A 22,360-nucleotide genomic window follows, 5' to 3' on the forward strand; every position below is an offset into this window, starting at 1 on the left:
GTGGTAACAGAGACATTCTTTCTCCCCATAGAACTTGTCAAATTCCTACCCTTCCTTCCAGGACTGGCTCAAATGCCACTTCCTCTGGGAAAACCCACCTGGATGTGTGAGCTCTCTCTCCTCAAGCTCCTCTGACACTTTGGATCTTCCTTGTGACATTTATACCATTCTGCCAAGGGTCACACTTGCTGGAGCCATTCATCTTCTCTTCCCTGCTTAGAAAGGCTCTGAGGGCTGGGATTATGCCTCAGCCATCTCTGTGGTCCCAGGTGCCCAGCACTGCACTGCAAGGCTTCCATCTCCCCAGAGGTCAGATGCACTCATGAGTCAAGAAAGAAGTGCCAATATGTCATCTTTGGCTAGTTCTTGTGCCGCTCTCATGTTTGAGGTATTTACAATGTTTTTTTCCTGGTGTTCATAGAAATCATTACTAAATTACTTCTAATTGCCCTTTTCAAACAGGTGCCAACCCTAGGGACCAAATCAGGGCTAAAGGCCTCTGGTTATGCTGAAATGTTTAACATTAGGCAATGGTAGGAAATCAAAGTACAGAAAGTCTTCAGCTTCCCAAATGCAGTGATTCATCACATCACACCACAGCACATGGCCAGTGTGGTCAGGAGCTGGGCTTTTAGGCAGACTTCATAAACAGAACTCCCTGTAGCTAAACTGATAGAGAGACACCCTCTCCCCCAGCACCATACCAAGCGCCTGGCCTGTTGCTCTTGGCTGCATCAATAGATGAATAGCTAAGGATTTATTTGAAAGGAGCAGTGGCAGCCTATCTAGACATCTGTCATGACTTCTCTACCTGTTGTTAAGAATGAAAATTGGAATTAAGTTCAATAGAGATGTATAAAATTCCTGGAGCAGTGGGTTTTAAAGAGAGATCCTTAGAGTACCCCAGAGCATTGCACACAGTTTTGGAGCTGGGAACCAGAAACTGACACACCGTTACTCCCCATGTAAGTCGTCTTCACACTCAAGTTTGAAAACTACTATTTGGTGGCAAGAACTTCACGCAGCCCTAACACTTAGGAGGAGGCTTGCAGAAGGAAAAAATGGCTTTGCCTCATCATTATTGCTAGTCGTCTCAGCAAATTAAGAGATTAATTTTCCAATAATAGGAAGATTTGAAGATGTGAGAATTAGATCTAAGGAACTTTAAGTCACTTGAAGATGGACACAGCTATTCCCACTTCCATGCTTTTCCTTGTACTGGGATATACTTTTTATATTATAACGAAAGCCAAGTATTAATATGTTCCCTGGGATATAATTAAATTGTTTAGGGAGAAAGAAAAGCCTAAAATAGTTAGCCTATGAATCGGGATTATTCTCCTATTCAGTAGAATAACAGAGAATTCTAGGTGCCTAAAAAAGAGTAAAGAGTGAGATATTAGAGATGACACTTCATTCGGACAAAATGTTCAAAACCAGGGGACAGTGCCAAAAAGAATCTCCCTAATCAATCATTTCCACCAAGTAGATTCTTGGGCAAAATAAGAAGCGGGCAGGGAATGATCAACCCAGAACTGATCAATTTAAAACAGTTGTTCTGTCTCTGAAGACAGGAAAGTTTTGATCTGTTTCAACTGTTAAATTTCAGAAAATCAAACCACTGATATCTCGCTATTATTATTGTTTGATTATTATTATCTAGAGGTTTTATAAACAATAACTCCTTTGATGCCCCAGTCCCCCATGCCCCCCCATGTTGCGTCCACCCCTGTCCCAGCACAAGTAATGAATGAAGAAACTGAAGCTCAGAGAAACTAACCAAAGGTTATTCAGCTCCAGTCTGGCCAAGCAGGGATTCAAGTTCAGTCTGTCTGATGATAAAGTCAGATCTTTCCCCATTATCTATCACTTCCCAGACTTGCCAGATTATAAGAACAGCCCTACATACCTGTTTAAAATATAGATTTCCTTTAGGGCTCCCCTAGAGAGGGCTAGGGTGGGACCTTGAATCTCTTTTGTTTGTTTTGCTATTGTCGTGTTTTTTTGTTTTTTTTTTTTTCAATGTATGCCCTAGATTATTATCCAGAATAGGCAAGTTGGGAAACTTCATCATTCTGTGGCCACATTATCACTTACTAACCCATAGTTTCTTTCTTTAGGAAGTAACCTTCTAGAATTTGCTACAATTAAAAAGAAAGTGTATGCAACCACTGATCAACCAACCAATCTTTTCCATCCTATTTCTAAGAACAGTATACTCTGTTAAGACAAAAGTCTTTAAAGTTACAATCTGGGTTTTTCAAAAGTAAATTGTTACATCTCAACTTATACAAAAAAATCAGGTTGGCAATTTGCTTATAAGTTAATTTGCTTCAAATTTTAATTTGAACATTAATTCCACCCCCCAGAAGTAAAAGTGTTTGCTTTTGTTGAATATTAGATAATCTACTCTTGTTAATTTTTAGCAAAAATACGTTAGTGTAAAGATAGTCTGTGTACCATTTCAGTATTGTGAAAACTGACCAGAGTGTTACCATTCTGCTATTCATTCCAATCCAAAGTGCAGTGGTGAAGATCTTATCAGATGAAGCCATTTCGGAACTGGAATGTTTAACAGAGCTTCAACATGACTTGGAACCTAGTGATAGCCAAAAGAAATAGGAAATGCCATGTTTAATTATAGCTCTTAGTCTTTCCCTTTTTTTAATAACTGTAACTTAAAAAAATTTTTTTTTATTGGAATATAGTTGATCATCATGCAAAATGCCAGGTTGGATGAATCACAAGTTGGAATCCAGATTGCCAAGAGAAACATCAACAACCTCACATATGCAGATAATAATACTGTAATGGCAGAAAGTGAAGAGGAACCAAAGAGCCTCTTATTGAGGGTAAAAGAGTTGTGTGGAAAAGCTGGCTTAAAACTCAACATTCGAAAAACTAAGATCATGGCATCTGTTCCCATCACTTCATGGCAAATAGAAGGGGGAAACGTGGGAACAGTGACAGATTTGATTTTCTTGGGCTCCAAAATCTCTGTGGATGTTGACTGCAGCCATGAAATTAAGAGACACTTGCTTCTTGAAAGAAAAGCTATGACAAACCTAGACAGGGTATTAAAAAGCAAAGGCATCACCTTGCCGACAAAGGTCCATCTAAGTCAAAGTTATGATTTTACTAGTACTCATGTACAAATGTGAGAGTTGGACTGTAAGGAAGGCTGAATGCCAAAGAATTAATGCTTTCGAATTATTGTGCTGGGGAAGACTCTTGAGAGTCCCTTGAACTGCAAGGAAATCAAACCTATCAATCCTAAAAGAAATCACCGTGAGTATTCATTAGAAGGACTGATGCTGAAGCTGAAGCTCCAATACTCTGACCACCTGATGTGAAGAGCTGACTCATTGGAAAAGACCCTGATTCTGGGAAAGATTGAAGGAAAAGAGGACAACAGAGGATGAGATAGTTGGATAGCATCTCAGACTCAATGGACATGAGTTTGAGCAAGCTTCAGGAGATAGTAACGGACAGGGAAGCCTGGCATGCTGCAGTCCATGGGGTCCCAAAGAGCTGGACACAACTTAGTGGCTGAACAACAACAATAACTGATTTACAATGTTGTGTTTCAGATGTACTGCAAAGTAAGTGAGCTATACATACACATATATCCATTCCTTTTTTCTTTTTTAGATTCTTTTTCCATATAGGCCATTACAGAGTACTGAGTAGAGTTCCCTGTGCTATACACTAATAAGAACTGTGTCTATGTCAATCCCAATCTCCCAGTTCATCCCTCTCCACCCCTTATCCCCTGGTAACCTTAAATGTATTTTCTACACCCATGACTCTACTTCTGTTTTGTAAATGAGTTCGCTTCTGCCCTTTTTTCCCTTCTAGGATTCCACATGTAAGTGGTATCTAATGATATTTGTCTTTCTGTGTCTGTCTTACTTCACTCAGTATGACAATCTCTAGTTCTATCCATGTTAACTGTAAATGGCATTATTTTTTTCTTTTTAGAATGGCTGAGTAATATTCCATTGTATATTTATACCACATTTCTTTATCCACTCCTCAGCTGATGGACATTTAGGTTGCTTTCCTGTCCTGGCTATTGTAACTAAATGATGCAATGAACATTGGTGCACATGTATGTTTTTGAATTCTGGTTTTCTCTGGGTCTATGTCCAGGAGTGGGTTTGCTAGGTCATATGGTAGTTCTGTTTTTAGTTTTGTAAGGACTGTCCATACTGTTCTCCATAGTAGCTGTACCAACTTACATTCCCACTAACAGTTTAGGAGGGTTCCATTTTCTCCACACCCTCTCCAGCCGTTACTGTTTGTAGATTTTTTGATGATGGCCATTCTAACTAGTGTGAGGTGGTATTTCATTGTAGTTTTGATTTGCATTTCTCTAATAATTAGTGATGTTGAGCATCTTTTCATGTGCCTTTCAGCTATCTACATGTCTTCTTTGGAGAATTGTCTGTTTAGATCTTTCGCCCATTTATTGATTGGTTTATTTATAACTGTAACTTTTTAGTAAGTATTTTATTAAGCTTGTCATAAAATAGAAGAATACTATTCAGTTGAATAATGTAAAAAATACTTAAAATTTCCATATTTATCTATATCAACTGGAGAAAGAACTCCCAGTTTTAAACATTGAAAAGTAACACTATAAAAAAAAAATCTTAGAAAATTAATGATTTCCTCAAAATTGCATCAATCTACCAATTCAGTCTTCATAGATATCTCTGATAGGTGAGATAGCAGGAGAAAAACATGTATAAAACATTAAATGCTATGGTACGAACATATTCCCTGGGGAGACAAAAGATGCTCTGACATACATGAAGGATGTATCTGCGGAAAATAATGTCACCCCTCAAATCATTTCATAAACACATAGCAGGAGCATTTTCCAAAGTGATCAAACAGTATTTTATTCATTCTCATTCCCATCTGGAGGAAGTAAAGACATACAATTCAGACAACCAAGTAACTTTAGGGGGCACCTTATGCCTAGATAAAGATTATTTGCATTTAAGAGACAAACATGAAAATTAAGGTTAAAAATGTGAAAGCCAAACTTTATAATGTACTTATTAAGGGCATTTTATCATCTACAATATTTTTAAATATTCAAGAACTCATTCCTTGTCAAGAATAGCAACATGACAATTCCGATATGAAAAGTGTCACTTCCAATGACTTCGTTCAAACCCAGAATTAAATATCTTGTGAAATGAAGCAGTCTCAGCAAAAGCTGGTATGTCAGATATTTTTGCAACCTGAAATCTGTATTAACTAACACCTCCGCAGAGCTACACTACAGTAAAAACTATGGTTATGCAGAACCTCTTTCTTTGTTATTTTTGGCTGCACTGGGTCTTCCTTGCTACTTTGTTTCTCTAGTTGTGGGCAGTGAAGGCTGCTTTCTAGCGGTGGCACAGGGCCTCTTATTGCCCTGGCTTCTCTCGTTGCGGTGCAAGGGCTCTAGGGTGAGAGGGCTCAGTAGTTGTGCCATGCTGAATTAGTTGCCCCACCTCATGTGTGGTCTTCCCGGACCTGGGTTCAACATGTGTCCCATGCATTGGCAGGCAGATTCCTCACCACTGGTCAGTGAGGGAAGTCCTTGAAGATTTATTTCTCAAGTACCAAAGCTTCTTAAAAAATCTTAAACCTGTAGGCTGGAAATCGTCTAATGTGACATACCTCCTTGACTTCTTAAGCATAAAGTCTCACTATAAACACAATGATGCCCTCAAGAGCGACTAAGGCATGCAAGACAATTTGTCCACAACTAAAAGCTGAGACTACTTTTATTCTTTCTTTCCTTTATTTCTTCTTTGCTTTTTTTTTTTGTTTTTATGTCTTTTTTTTCCCTCAGTTTTTTTGGTCTCTACAGTTGTGCTGTCCCCTGTTACTTTTAATTATTGTCATATAACCTGTCCCTCCTCCATTTCTGTGTTGTTTCTTCACATTCGGTGTGGCTTTCTGGAACCCAGAAAACCCACTTGCTAGAATTGTAAGATAAAAATCAATTACGTTCTTAATGAGGACATCCCCTCTGGTTAAAATATGCAGTCTGTGTCACATTTAATTTGGTTTCTTGCAGACTTTCTGGATGGCAGGTAGGTGACAAAGAGAAGGGTATTAGATGGTCAGACTGGCTTCTGAGGGGTTAATATATGGTGATACTTGAAATTCTTAGTGATGGCTCTGAGGTGCCTATTGAATGATAGCATATAAAATAATATATCTTGAGTATGATTTAGGTTTAAAGTCTTCATAAAATTATAATCCTCTGAAACTTGGTGGTTCACATCTGGAATTTATGACAATATCCTGCCGGATTTCAGATAAAGCAGAAGCTGCCATTCCCAGATCACGGAGAAGAAGGGCCTGTCATGCATTCGTGTTACAGCTTGAGTTCCCCCTGGAGTGAGGAGGGAAAGAGAATAAAATCTTCAACAAGCCCACCCCACAAGACCCGAGGCTGTGCAGGACCCGGTTCCTGCTCATCTCTCCAGCTGGCCTCGCCCCAAGTTCATTCCCCTCACTCTCTGGGGTCCTGCCAACGCAGGCTGCTCAGGCCTGCTTTCGGTTCCTTGAACACTTGAGGCTCACTTCCCCCAGAGGCCCTTTGCCCAAGAGTTCCCACTGCCTGGAATGCTCTCCCTCCCCAGGCCTGGCAGTCCCTGCCGAGTTTCCTCCTACTCAGCTTAATCATACTTCCTTAGGAAGGCCTGGCCACTCTGACAGGTCAACTCTGCCTATTACACACTTGTAGCTAGTGCACTTCCCCTTGGAGCCCTTCGAGAGTTGCCATTTTTCATTTAGTTGTGTGTAGGACTGATTACCTAGAAAATAGTAGGTGCTCAGGAAGTATTTGTTCATCCCGTAGAAAGGAGGGAGCAAGGGCACCCCAGCCAGACTGGCCTCCTCACCGTGGTTAACATCCTGACCTGCCAGGAGAGCACTTTCTAACCTCTTCCTTTCACTGGATTACTGCCAAGGCCCGTGGGTCTCTCCTCTTTCAAGAAAAGAATAAAACCCACTCCATGAACGTGCGGCTGCATGCCGTGAGTCTATTACTACAAGGACATCATGGCATTATTCCAAGCAAAGAAATAAGAAGCAAATCTTCCCAACAAATTTCAAAACATTTGCCACACTGTCATACATGCTCTCTTTAACATTTGTCTCTTGTTAATTTTATTTGTCTGGCTTTTGTCTCAAGTTTTGGCAATTTCAAGTGTTCTGGTTGCTGTGGGATGAAGAAATAATGATCTCTTAGAGACTGAGGGGGAAAATAGCCACTTTGGGGGGGTTTTAGAGTTTCTCCCCTTTGATAGTATTCATGAATTGACAGAACATTGATTTGGAGGCAATGCTTCTGTGACATCAACCAATATTTATTTTTGTGCCTATAATGTGCCAGGCATTGTTCTCTGCCAAGAACACCTCTACTTCCAAACTGTTACATTAAAGATACATATGCCCTCTCCCAGGCTTCTTAGGATTATCTTTAAGACAAGTTCAAATTGCTGAGCGAGAACTGTTAGCTCTGAATGAGAACCTTTACCATCTTTCTTCTAAACATCTTTATAACACTTCAACTAAATTTTAAAACATATTTTAGAAGTCTTTCTGACACATGGGAAACTAGGTTATGAAGAACTACACTATATATACATTGTCGATTTTATTTTTTCCTTTGCTATTTCATAGGTAGATAAAAATTTCTTAACTTTCAGAGCAAGAAATAAACATTAGCTGTTGCCTCTTTGTTGTTGTTCTGTAGTCTTAATAGCTGTAGTCTGAATAGTTTTAATAATTAAGTCTTCCACAGAAAACTTGACCAATAATAACAGAAAAGTTTGAAAACTCTGGAAAATGAAGAAAATAGTATGCTTGTCTTCTGAAGAGGCAAATATCCCCACAGTTTTACACCGTCTAAGAAGGGCTTCCACTCCAGTGTTCTTGCCTGGAGAATCCCAGGGACGGGGGAGCCTGGTGGGCTGCCGTCTATGGGGTCACACAGAGTCGGACACGACTGAAGCGACTTAGCAGCAGCAGCAGCAGCAAGAAGGGCTTCATATCCTTTAGACTTTGAACTTAGAACCTATGTATGTGTGTTTAGTTCTATAAGACTTGGTTTTTAACACATTATATAATACCCTGTGCTGTAATTTTCTACATCTCATATCCCCAGAAAGTTTCCAAGTTCCCTGACCTGAGGGACAGGTATGGGTGATTCTAACATATCTCCTGCCTCATTTCTGTGTGGACGCTGACCAGTTGCCTCTCCCTCTCTCCTCTACATCCCTTTCCTCCTGTAAAGACTGCTCCCCACTGCACTTCCCTACCCCATCCCCACTACTTTTTTTTGCCTGTAATTCTGGCTTCATTAATATCCAAAGAAGGCTTCTACCTTAAATGTGTGTTTGAGCAAGGCCAAATCTCCAGACTAAACTTAGTCCTCTCAATTTACAGTTCAACCATTAGAGATTTAGTTCATTTGTACCTTCCTGAACCTCCTTTGAAAAATATCCAGGGACTTCCCCAGCGATCCAGTGGTGAAGACATCACACTCCCATTGCAGGCGGCCCAAGTATCCATCCCCTGTTGGGGAATTAAGTTTCCCCATGTTGTGCAGTACAGCCAAAAAGAAGAAGAAATACCAATATCCCCTGAAGGGCTAAGACTTGAAGCCATTATCAATTTATAATCCCAAGGGATTAGTTAAACTGAGTGCCAACCCCTCTGCCACTTCCCATGGAAAACTAAATCGAGGATGGGCCCTACAGGGTGGCGCTGACAAGGAGACGGTCACTGGGCTGTGGGTTGCTGAATGAACTTCACTGATTTCACAGTGTTACCTTGGATTTCACACTCTTCAATGCATGGCTCTCCTTGATGTTTCCTGTTTCTTTTTTTCCCCACCTTGTTCCACCTTTGCTCCTCTTGCCTAGGTTTATCTGTTTGTGCAAAGGTCTGTGTGTATCCCCAGGCCTGTCTTTGTCAGGACACCAACTTGTCTAGCAGTGTAACCATAAAAAATTAATTCAGATTCCTTGTTGGATGATTTAGGTATTTTCAGCTTCATTAACAGCTAATCACCACACAATGGATTACTCAACCAGGGTTTGAAATACGCCTTCAAGGTGGCTAGACTAACTGGAATGATCGTGGAAAGGGACTTCAGGAGGGTATCACATACACACAGCTATTATGTCTTTGTGGGAACACGCGTTTGCCTATGAATTGTCTGTGCATGTTCTTGGCAGGTCCCCTTTCTTATCCTCCGTTCCCCACTCCCACCCCCACCCCAGCCTCTGCCAGGTCTGCCTACAGATCCCTCAGTCTTGGAGGCTTCCAGAGAAAAGGGAGCGCTCATTCAGGTCCAGCGGCGTCAGTATCCCATCATATACTTGGGTGAGGCAGCCAGGCCTTCTGTACCCCAGCAGGGTTCGGAGTCAGGCTGGGAGATAAAAATGCATAGCCAGGAAGCTTGGAGAAGTGCCACTAGGGACACGGCCAGGTGTCTTGCCAGCCTCCTGTTGCCTTGCCCTCGGGGACCAATTAGCATGAGAGTCAGAAGTATTACCCTGCAGCCCAGGTTTTCTGTGGGCTCATTCTGCAGGCACTGAAGAGACTCTGGTCGGTATGGTCAGTGTGTGGGTTAGGTTAGTATGAGAGACGATGGGACCCTCCCCCACCCCACAGATTTCCCAGCTCAGGCCTGCTTTGACCAACTGAAGTCGGGTTGGCCAGAGGGGCAGCAAATTGGGGTAGGGTGCTGGGTGCAAGCCTGTGTTCCCACTTGCAGGTTCTGTTTCTGCAGGTCTGGCACAAGCCGTTAACTCTGGCCACACAGAGTGCTCTGTGGGCAGGACTAGCCCTCTCTGCCCTGGACAGGGGACTGTGGTCAATGGCTGGTTGGATCGGTTGGGTTTGCTCTCAACATTTGTCAATGACCGTTGTCAAGTGTTGCTACGGTTGCAGAAGAAAGGCTTCACTTGATTGGCTGAGCAACTGTGCTCTGTAACCAATCCGAATGCTGAGTCTGTGGGCAGGAGACTCAACATGATGGGGCAGTATCAAGCACAGGCAGACACATTCTGGATACTAATAAGGCGTCTGGAAACAAGGAATTATAGTGTTCAGGAGTCGCATGCTCTTTGACAGCTCCAGCCATGGCATGGCTACTGTTCAAAATGTTGCAGCCTAAGTTAAAGTCATTCCCACTGATTGGAGGATATCAAGATTTCAAAACAGGGGAGTAGCCATTGTAAGGAGGAAGTAAAACTCCTTGCTCATTGTGTTTTACAGCCTTCCTTAGTAAAACTGCTGAATTGTAATTTAAAATATTCCACCCTTTCAAATAAATTAAGTACAGCCCTTAAAAACAGGAAATGAGAGACGTGAACACATATTGTCAAACACTCACAGACGTAGTACCACAAGGCTGATCGCAGATACTCTGAAATTCAGATAAACCTTATGTTACTAGGGAAAGTTAGCGATGTACTTGACGGTAGCGATGACTGAACCCACCCTTCAGAAAACATAACTGCGAGTCAGCCAGATGTTCCTGCAGAACTCTTAACAATATATCAAAAGCAAACAATTATCACACCTGAAAAATAAGCTTCTGTACAGTACTGATTTTCCATTCAGTTGTCAATATGATCACCAAACTTAGGCATCTTTATGGTCAGTTTCTATTCAGTCACAAGAAAAGTTTCAGTCTCCTTGCATTGCACACCATGCCTCTCCCTTTGCACTTAGATCTGTTCCTTAGAAAGATGGAGCCGTCGTGCAAGAATACTAACGGAAGAAAGGAAGGAAGAAGAGAAGGAGGAAGGGAGGGAGGAAAGAAAGAATAGAAAAGAAGATACATCAGTGTATGCGTCCCATGGGTCCCCTCCTCTAGTATTCATTTCCTTTTTCCAACCTAGACCCTTCTGCTCTTAAGAGGACCCTCCCTTCAAGCCAAGGAGCTTGGTTTCAGACTGAAACAGTGTTTCAGGATTCTGCATTTTACTTTATATGCATTTTGAAGTAGCTCAAAATGATGAAAAAGAATAAGATTCCAAGACTGAGTTTTGGACAATGTCACCTTCCACCTTCGTTGGTAAAAAGAATATGCAAGAGGAAGAAATGATCTCGAGGGGGATTGGCAGTAGGACCACCTTACAGAAAGGACAGCTTCACAAAACTCCCCACCAAATTCCCCACTCCACTCTGCCCACACAGGCCAGTGGAACCCATGTAACTCACTCTGCCCAAGACCCTCCTGTGTCTTAATGGAGACACTCTAATAGCAGGGATCATTGTTCCAAAGGGGAGGAAACAGTTTTGGGGGTTCACTTTTTGTTGCTGCATTCAAAGCTAAATGCAGATATTTGTGCTGTTGGCAACATCTGAGGAAGTGATTTAACCCACTTGCATAGCCAGGCATAATGATTTCTCTTGTGGCTCTGTGGCTTCAACCTCATGTGTTTCTCCCTTCTGATTATTTCAATCATGTTTGCATATTAATTACTTAAGGCATAGCTTTATTATTTTGGAGGCTCTGAAGTCCTGCTTGATTCTTCTAACTCAGAACCTAGCTTTCTCTGCTGACCTTATCTGCTCTCTTCAGAAACAGATCCAGGAGGCCAGAAAAACTTACCACCCACACAGACTCTTCTATAATCAAGTCATTGGATGAAGACAGGTAAGTTAGAAAAGTTACCCTCGGTTCTGTCCTGGCCTGGCAGGCACACCCACACAGTCATCACTGAGTATTCTCCAGGGTTAGTACTGCCCAGGGCTTTGCAAACTGGTGTTCTCTCTCCACAGTTTATATTTCAAGATAACTTCCAATGAGAATCATATAGTCAGAAACCAAAATGGTAGGTTATAAAAAGCTACTGGATCAGTGAAAAACAAAAATTTGACTACTAATTTCAACCTATAATCAAACAGTAAAAATCATCCATTTAACTTCCATCCCTTTCTTTTTCTCATTCACAGTCTCTAATAAAGGGGAAATTTTTGCTTAATGATAAAAAATGTAGAAGCAAAAGGCCTGGGATAACCCACAACTAAATAAGCAGTTGTAGAGCATTAGTGATTGTTGGGAGAAGATGAAATAAGAAAGGGAGAGACGGGCAAGGGAATTGACATGAAGTCTGAAAGACCACATTCATCCTGCACCCTCAAGAAAGTGTGTAAGAGAAAGTAGGCCAGAACAACAATGAAGGTAGGGTAAAAAAGATGTGACTTTAGTTTTCAAAATGTCATGCCCGTATTGAGTGTCCCTTTGGTCCAAACAAGAAACAAAGGGAGAAATCCAACAGCTTCACTCACAGGCAGAGCAGTTGGCAAAGGGTCAAGGGTAAAATCTTGGAGAAAGCTTCAGCCTGCAGCCTAAGAACAGGTGGCAAGAATCCTTTCAGCTGGTCTCTGTCTTTCCAAGTCCTGCTTCTCTCATTGTCCCCTATTCCATGGGCTCCCAATCTCTGGGATCTAAGGCCTGATGATTTGAGGTGGAGCTCATGTAATAATAGTAGAAATAAAGTGCACAATAAATGTAATGCCCTTGAATCATCCCCAAACCAGCCCCTCACTGGTCCATGGAAAAATTGTCTTCCACGAAACCCATTCCTGCTGCCAAAAAGTTTGGGAACCACTGTCCTATTCCCCCTTTCAATCTACTGTTCATTTTATCTCATGCCATTGCTCACACCTGGCTCTCACTGTGGATTTCTTCTTTTAAAGCCTTCCGGGAAAGTTTTTCATTCATTCATGGCCATACATTCAAACCATTTAAGATGTTGTTTTTCAATAACATGATTAATTTAAAAAGCCACTTATGATGCTCATAAGCAGAAGGGGTGACTTCATTCCACAGCAAGACCAAGACCAGGTAGTTTTATTGGTGGTAACTCTTTCTAGCTGGCAAAACAGAAGTCTTGTTACTATGAAGCACAAGTGGAAAGGGAGTTCTAGACTTTGCTTCATTCTCTGGGATGTTCTTGAGAGAGTGTTGACAGATCGCCAGGTTTCCCTTAGTTGTCCCCAATATGTACATAGTAGATGTGTCTTCAGACAAATGGAGCTATTATAGTGAACCCAGTGAAGCTCTGAATTTCCTTGAGGCTACAATAGATTTTAGGAACACCATTTATTAAGATCAATGTGCTCTGTTTAGGTCACTGAAAGCCATAACCATCAAAGAAAAAAACTGATAGATTAGACTTCATTGAAATTAAAAATTTCTCATCAAAAGAGACCATTAAGATAAAGGAATAGGCAAGACATTACTGGAAGAAAATACTTGTGAGACATAAACTTGACAGAGAACTGATAGCCACAATGTATAGAGAAGTCCTCCTCAGTAATAAAGACAATAAAATTGCTTGAATGGATAGAAGATTTGCAGAGACATTTCACAAAGGAAGACATGTGACTGGCAAAGAAGCACATGGTGATGTGTTCAGTGTTCTTTGTCATTAGAAAAATGGAAATTAAATCACAGTGAGATACCACCCACACTCACCAGGATGACAACACTAAATACAAGCAACGATGTAGAGCAACTGGAACTCTCATGCATCATTGTTGGGGATATTAAAGGGTATATTGTTTTAAGAAGGAATCGGAGTTTCTTTAAAAAAAAAAAAGAAAAGCATACACCAAATGTCATATATCACTTATATGTGGAATCTAAAAAAAAAAAATTGTTTATCTTATTTACAAAGCCGAGGCAGACTCACAGAGAACAAACTAGTGGTTACCAGCAGAGAAGGTGGAGGGGAAGGATAGAGTGGAAGTTTGGGACTGACATATACACACTGCTGTATTTATCATAGATAGCCAACAAGGACCTAGTGTATATCACAGGGAATCTGCTCAATATTCTGTAATCACCTAAAATGAAGAAAGAAGTTTTTTAAAAAGATACATGTATATGTGTAACTGAGTCACTGCTGTACACCTAAAACTAATATAATATTGTTATTCATTTGTGCTTAGTCGCTCAGTCGTGTCCAACTCTTTGGGACCCCATGGACTGTAGCCCACCAGGCTCCGCTGTCCATGGGATTCTCCAGGCAAGTATACTGGAGTGGGTTGCCATTCCCTTCTCCAGGGGATCTTCCCAACCCAGGGACTGAACCCAGGTCTCCCGTCTTACAGGCTGATTCTTTACCATCTGAGCCACTGGAGAAGCCCATTATTCAATTATACTCGAATGTAAAATAAAGATTCCTTAAAAATTAAGTATACTTCTACTCTGTGATTAGTTGTTGGGCAACTAAGTTCTTCCCAGTGGAATTGAAAGCTTATGTCTATAAGAAGGCTTGTATAAGAAGGTTCCCAACAGCTTTATTACCAATAGCCCAAAACTGGATACATCCCAGGTGTCCGTGAACAGATGAATGGCCATACAAACTGTGGTATAGTCACACAATGGCATACTGCTCAGCAATAGAAAGGAATGAACTACTGTCACACAGAATAATGTGACTCAATCTCAAAGACAGCATGCTCAGTGGAAAAAAGTCTTACATGAGAGAGTCTATTCTATTTGATTCCATCTTTATATGAAATCCTAGAATAGGCAAAACTAATTTGGAGTGAAAAAAATCGAAACAGTGGTTGCTTCTGGAAAGCGGAGGAGGGGTGAGGATTGATAGCGAAGTGGGAGGAGACTTTCTGCTATTATAGTGATGTTCTGTGTCTCGTTAGGGCTTTGGATACACAGGTATGTGTTTGTCAAAACTCTGAAAGTATACATTTAAGGTTTTATAATTCACTATATATAAAATGTACATCAAAAGAAAAAAGTAAATATCGAACTGAAGCTTTTAGGTAGAAGTTGGTTCGTGTCTACTGTTTATTTATTTGGCTGCATCAGCATCTTCCTTGCATCATGTGGGATCTTTCATTGCCATGCATGGACTCTAGTTGTGGCGAAAGGGCTCAGTAGTTGCAGCACACAGCCTCTCGAGTTGTGGCCCACAGGTTCCAGAGCGCACAGATTCTATAGTTGCAACTCCCATGTTTAGTTGCTCTTATTTCCCAGACTAGGGATCAAATCCACATCCCTGCATTGGAAGGTGGATTCTTAACCACTGGACTGCCAGGGAAATCCTGCCTGTTATTTACTTTTAAGGGCATGAGAAAGGTAAGAAGGGTGGATGGAGGAGGGATATACAGACATGTGACAAAGTGGTGTTAGTCACTCAGTCGTGTCCGACTCTTCGCGATACCACGTGCTGTAGCCTGCCAGGACCCTCTGTCCATGGGATTCTCCAGGCAAGAATACTGGAGTGGGTTGCCGTTCCCTTCTCCAGGGGATCTTCCAAGACCCAGGGATCAAATCCAAGCATCTGCATTGCAGGCAGAGTCTTTACCGTCTGAGCTACCGGAAGCCCAAAACAACAGCAGTAAAATGTTAATGGTAGACTCTACAATTAAATGGTGGGTATATGGGTATTCACTGTAAAATGCTGTGTAAAATTCTGTATATATTTGGAAGCATTGAGAGTAAACTGTTGGTGGAAAAAAACCATGTGCTAGTTTTACTCATGGATCCTCTCCAGTTGTGTGTTTGATCTAAATGTTCTATTTTTTAATATTAGATGATAATCACAGAAGATGAAGGCTTGGGTTCATCTTCTCATATCTGACTTTTTTTAATTTTCAAATCTGGTCTTTCATACCTCTTATTTTAGCAGACAAAAGAAGCCAGGAAATGGTTATTTTGAGAGGAAGGGAGGGGGGAGAGAACTGTGACCCTAAAAAAAAAATACACACCAAAAAAATTCCTACTGTAAAATATTGAATATCAAAAGCAGGCAAGCACTTCAGACTTGTAGAATCAAGAAATTAATGAAAGCACCAAGACTGCATTCTCAGAACCACTGGGGAATGATAATTACAGACAGTATTTCTGGAGCAGACACATAACCTTGATTCCCAGGACATCTCCTAAAGCACTCTAATAGTATGCTATTTGTGGAAGGTTTTTCCACCTTTAATAACAGAGAAATAATGTTAGAAGGAAAGAAATCCCTTATTTAGCCACTAGGGTGTCATTATTGAGCTCCAGCTGAAGGCCCCTTTAAAAGCGTCCATATGGTAAAAGAACATGTTTCCCCACGAAATCAAAACTGAGTACATCTGAGACTTCTGAACATCTTTTTTTCTTGGATCTTAAAATAGTTTTGTGCATATTTGTGAAAAAAAAATTATGATGTGCTATCTTCCAAAGTAAATGGTTATTTATAATTCATAAAAGACCCGCGCACAGGAAAATTCTTCCCTTTTATTAGCCCTGTAAAGTTAGACCAGCTGATCTTTTAGTACATATTACAGACATCAAATTCTCTGTATGGCTGAAGTTTCTCTCCTGGAACCAAATGCAAAGAGGCCATGCTACTGAAGTTGTTGTTCAAAAGCTAGTGGGGTCCGTGTCTCTTTTGATAAAACGTTAAATAAACAAAAAATCACTCTCAGAGTCTCTAAAGACACAAGTGGGAAAATACTTGGAATGCTAAACATGCTTTTTAAATTTTGCACAGCCTTTGTAAAATACAAAGACATGTTTTTTCTATAGTTTTGTTTTTTTTTTTAATTATTATTATTTTACTTTTTGACCACACCAAGACGTATGTGGGAATCTTAGTTCCCCAACCAGGGATTGAACCAGCACCCGCTGCATTAGAGGCATGGACCACCAGGGAAGTTCCACAGTGGCATATTTTTAAATGGATTTTTTTTCTGTTTCCAACAATTGACCATCGTCTTCAGACACAGTTGACACATCATTTCCTTTCAGCTGCTGCTGGCTGCTTGTGAGTCATGGTGCAAGTTCACGAGCAGAAGTGACTTGGGCCCAGCAGCATGGGCACCAGGTGTCTGGATCCATTACACGGAGCCCTGGTGCCGAGTGCTCCCACCCAGCTGCACCTGCACATCCCTGTCATGATACCACAGAAAGTTGCTTCCTTCAAAGTATCCAGCTTTCTCAGCTTGCCCCACCAGGATCACGTCTGCCTCGGTTAGTGGTGTGCCTTGGACCCACATAAGGGAGTTTCACAGAATTTTTAGAGATCTAAGTTCAAGGTGAAATTAACACATGGCTTTGTTTTCTTGGAAGTCCCTGCCCTCTAATGTTGCCGATGAGCCTTTTAAGCTCTAGAACTATCTGGAGATAGAAACTCTTCCTGTGACCTGACATTTAAATACCTTGACTTAAAATACAGATTGCTAACTGCCAAACACGAAAAGCCAGCTCACATATATAGGACAGGATCCTTGGTCAGAATGCGTTACCTCACCTTGCAGGGACGAGGGGTGATGGATTCAAATGCTTTTTGAGCAGGATTTTCACCACCTTATGCTGCCTGACTCAGAAGATAAGAATGAGGAGATCATAGCCTCTTGATGATATGCCAGCTGCACTGTGTAGTACTAGCAGTGGGGATGGAAAAGGCAATATTTATTCTGAGGGCCCTGACAACATCATCATGAAGTCACTCGTCCACTCCTAAGTGGTTTGCATTTTCCAAGATCCAGAGAGAGAGAGAGAGAGGCCCATGAGCTATAATTCTAGGCATTTTTTCTCCTTTCTACCCACACTCTTATTCAACATGTCTAAGTACTGTTTGGAAAAGCTAGATAGTTGACAAAACCAAATATGCAATGTACTATCATATGTTTTAGTTTAACACTTTCAGAATTTATTTCCCTATCACATAAATGAAATCTTTCCAGTTCTTCTTCCCCATCATCCATCACTCAAAACACTAAATCATTATAGAACAGAAATGCTATATAGAACAGAAATCTCCTATGCTGGAGATGTGGACCTGAATTAACCCCGCCCTTGAGGAGCCTCCAGTCACACAGAAGATACTCTCCTGTACGTCTCCCATGCCTTCACTGGACAATTAACTTTTCTGCTGTTACTTCATCAGAGCTGGAAATCAGGAATTCCTCCTCTTCCCAAATAATACTCCTAGGTTCACGAACTTTGTCTACCCTGTTTTGTCTGATGGCCACCCACCCTATCCTCTGAAACCCAAAACACGGTCATGAGAGAAACTAACACTTATTGCAGTGGGAGCAAATTTCAGGACATCGCTCAGATAAGACCAAGGATAATGGCAAAGCCCCACTTTGCAATTTTAAAATTTAAACAGCCACTGCCGAGTACCGTGTATTTAATTTTCTCTCTCCTTTCTAGGGCACTGACCCCTTCCTACAGAACCAGACCTCTGGGGTTACAATTCATCTGCATGATTCACTCCAATCTGCCCTTCAGTCCAATCATCTTTCTGGTTTTCAGAGATAAGTCATGGGATCCTTCCTTTCGGGAGGCCCTAAGTACAGCTTCCTTATCCATCATCCACTGAGCCAGGTCCTTTGAAATACTGTTGTGCTTTTTTTTTTTTTTTTTTTTGAGGGAGAGCAGAACTGAATTGGAAAGAAACCTTGGTTGAGGAGAGGATGCCAAGAAGGCACCTAAGGATTCCCTTTATGCTACATCCAGCCAAGCCTCCAACCACCTCTAGGGTTTGTTTATGACATTTCGTAAGCACACCTAATAAGCCCCTTTGGCAATATTCCTTGAAGAAGTTTCGCTACCCCAGGACAAGACCACAGCTTCCCAGTCTCCCTGCCATAGCTCACCAAGGTTCCATGTATGCAAATACGTTACTGCTGGGTCAAGACGTGGACCCACTCAGCTCAGGAGGCTGCTGGGGCAAAGACAGCTGGGAAACCACTTAGGAAATGTAGGGCTGGGCTGATAAAGAGTTCTAGAGAAGAGACCAAACACAGCGCCCCCTGTGTGCCCAGGCGCTAGGAATTGAGGTCAGCCATCTGTCCTATGCTGGCCCTTGGTACAAAGGCCTGCTCCAGTCCTGGAGTTACATCCTTATCCTCAAACCTCCAACCTTCCAGCCAGTGTCTCCCTCACCCCTCACTCCTCCTTGCCCTGCACCAAAAGTGACCGCATCTGACTGCTCTTCTATATACATTTGGAAGTTATGCTTTTCCTTCGATTCTTTGGGTTCGTGCATGCTAAGTCACTTCAGTTGTATCCGACTCTTTGTGACCCATGGACTATAGCCCACCAGGCTCCTCTCTCCATGGCATTCTCCAGGCAAGAATACTGGAGTGGGTTGCCATTTCCTTCTCTAGGGGATCTTCACAACCCAGGCATCGAACCTGTATCTCTTACGTCTCCTACATTAACAGGTGGGTTCTTTACCACTAGTGCCACCTGGAAAGCCTTTGGCTGCTCTTCTGCCTGGTGTTTCTGACCATCCCTTTGAGGACCATTAGCCTGGGTTTTCCCAGCTTCTTCACTCTCAGACCCTCTTTGCCCAAAAGGTTCAACAGAATCTCATGCCAGCCACTTATGTAATTTCAAATTTTCTAAATAGCTAGATTTTTTTAAGTTTGAAAGAAAGTGAAAGTGACAGTTGCTCAGTCATGTCCAACTCTTTGAGATCTCATGGACTAGTCCATGGGATTCTCTAGGCCAGAATACCGGAGTGGTTAGCCTTTCCCTTCTCCAGGGGATCTTCCCAACCCAGAGATTGAACCCAGGTTTCCCACATTGCAGGTGGATTCTTTACCAGCTGAGCCACAAGGAAGCCCTTTTTAAGTTTAAACAGGTAAAAAATTGCATCCAGTTTTTGAAACTTTAAACAGCTTTATTGAGATATAATTCACATATCATACAATTACCCATTTAAAATATACCACTGAGTATATTCAGAGTTGTATAACTAGTGCCATGATCAATTTTAGAACATTTTCATGACCCCTTTAAAGAAATTCCTTACCCATCGGCAATCAGTTCCTGTTTCCCTTCAAAACCCCCAGTCCTAAGCAACCAGCCACCCACCTTCTATCTCTGTGGATGTGCCTCTTTGGCCATCTCATATGAGTGTACTCATACAACATGTGGCCTTTTATGTCTGGCTTCTGGGGCTTCCCATGTGGCTCAGCAGATAAAGAAGCCGCCTGCAATGCGGGAGACCTGGGTTCTATCCCTGGGTTGGGAAGATCCCCTGGAGAAGGGAAAGGCTACCCACTCCAGTATTATGACCTAGAGAATTCCATGGATGGTATAGTCCATGGGGTCACAAAGAGTTGGACACGACTGAGTGACTTTCACTTCACTTCTGTCACTTAGCATTGTGTTTTCAAGGTTTGCTCATGCTGTAGCTTTCACTTTACTGTATTTTATTTAGTCCAATATTTCCAAAATATTTCAACATGTAGTCGATTTTAAAAGTGATAAGTGATTTTGCATTTTTTCCCATACTAATTCTTTGAGCTCTGGTATGTATTTTATACTCAGCACATCTCAATAAGACCAGCCACACTGCAAATACCCAGCAGCCACATAGGGCTCATGGGCATTGTGTTGGAAAGCACAGCCCTAACCAGAGCCTTTTTTCATTATCTTTAAAAGCAATAGCTTTCTCAGTCGATATTCATACTCCCGCATCCCCTCCCCACCCCACATGCACCTACACTGTGGTTCCCAGGTGGCTTCGGCATTTTTAGGCAGCACCATGCTTCTCTCTGCCAGCAGACAGCCCTGAACTCATGTTTCTGTCTGGGCCGTGCGTGCTCAGGTCAGAATCTACATGCAGATAAAGGGAGCTCACTCTGTCCGTTGCTTTCCTTGCCCAGGGGCCTTGGCTACCTGATATATCTTGCTAAAGTGAAACTTTTTGCTTAAAACTTAACAAAGCTTAAAAGAAGTTTTTTCTCTGGTTTTTTTAGAAGCAGGTCTGTCATTTCTTAATTTTCTCCCTGTTACTTTTTTTTTTCCCCCAGCCATTGTTTTGCTAATAATAGCTCTAAGCACACAAATAAGGCTCACTGGTAGTGGTAGATTTGGGAAATTGCTACAAGCTTCCTCACAGCTTTATCCTGCTCCTGTCAGCCATTTCCCCAAGAAAATGGACGTTTAATCAGTGTGAGGCTGCATCTTATTAGTCTAGCTCATCAGCTATCACCTCCTTCCAGGCGTGGGGGAGAAGACAGAAACGCTGCCACCAACTGCCTGGGATGCGAGGATTTCAACAGGAAGTGGGACCTTTATGAATGAAGCACATTATTTATCTCAGTGTGGCTATGTCTATACGGTCACGTGTAAGTTCTTTCTAAACATCTGCAGTTGTTAAGATGGGCTCATGGCAGTGTTCCTGAAATTGTGTTTTCAAAGGAAAAGCTTACAAAATTGGTGTTATTTAGTCCACAATGTGGAAGATTGAGGGCAGGTTTAATATGTACAAATTTCACAGAGACATAAGAATGGCGATATCAGCACTTCCCTGTTTTTCCTCAGAGCAAGAAAAATGAGCTAAAGTTGTTGGAGAAGGGATTGAGGGTGGCTTCAGGAAGAACTTCCTGTCAATAGCATCAAAGCTCTGCAGATTCTCATGGAAGGAGCTTCAGGGTTTTGGTCAACATTCATTCCACCAACATGTACTGAGCACTCTCTGGGCATTTCTTGGTTTGTGTCTAATTCAACCACAGAGATAAATTGGGAAGATTTCACCCAAATGCTTTTCTGGGGTGATTCCCTAACTTCAAGTATTGCTAACTCTTTTTTCCTCCAACTTTTCATCTTATTCTCTGCCACCTATGAAGGTTCACCAGACACAGTCCTGGACTCTGCCAAAGGAAAAACAAAAAAAACTTTAAAAATCAAGAATTATTCTAAAAGAGAGATTTCCCTGGTGGTCCAGTGGTTAAGAATCCACCTTGCAATGCAGGGAACATGTGTTTGATCCCTGGTAGGGGAACAAAGATCCTACCTGCCACAGAGCAACTAAGCCCACGTGCCACAACTAGAGTCCAAGCCCTGCAAGAGAAGATCCCACATGACGCAGCTAAGACCTGATGTCATCCAATAAATAAAGAAATAAACACATGGATCTGAACTTCACCAAAAAAAAAAAAAACCCTTTTTTTAAAGAATTATTCTAAGAGAAAATCTGACTCACTACACCAGTGAAGATTTCAGCCTCTTGATCAAACAGACACTCCTAAGGCAACAGCATGCTAAGAAAAGCAGACAGCAATGGTAGCCAGCTCCGAGGCGTGGGGACTTGCTGTGAACTGGCTGATATTACCTGCCTCCTTTTACTCAACAGAAACTTTCTTTTCTACAGAAAATGGCAGCACCACTACCATTCTAGGATTCCTTGTGTTAGGCCTCACCCAGCAACTACTTGGCTGTCTATCCATAGTTAAAACACCTAGTGCCCCAGGGAATGTCATAAAATTTCACTGTATTCAGTGACGCCCTGTTCACTGAATTGCAGAGAACTGAGTCTTCTTATACACACCTGGCTGTGAA

Source organism: Cervus elaphus, chromosome 25, assembly GCF_910594005.1.
Source record: "Cervus elaphus chromosome 25, mCerEla1.1, whole genome shotgun sequence".
Classification (NCBI taxonomy): domain Eukaryota; kingdom Metazoa; phylum Chordata; class Mammalia; order Artiodactyla; family Cervidae; genus Cervus; species Cervus elaphus.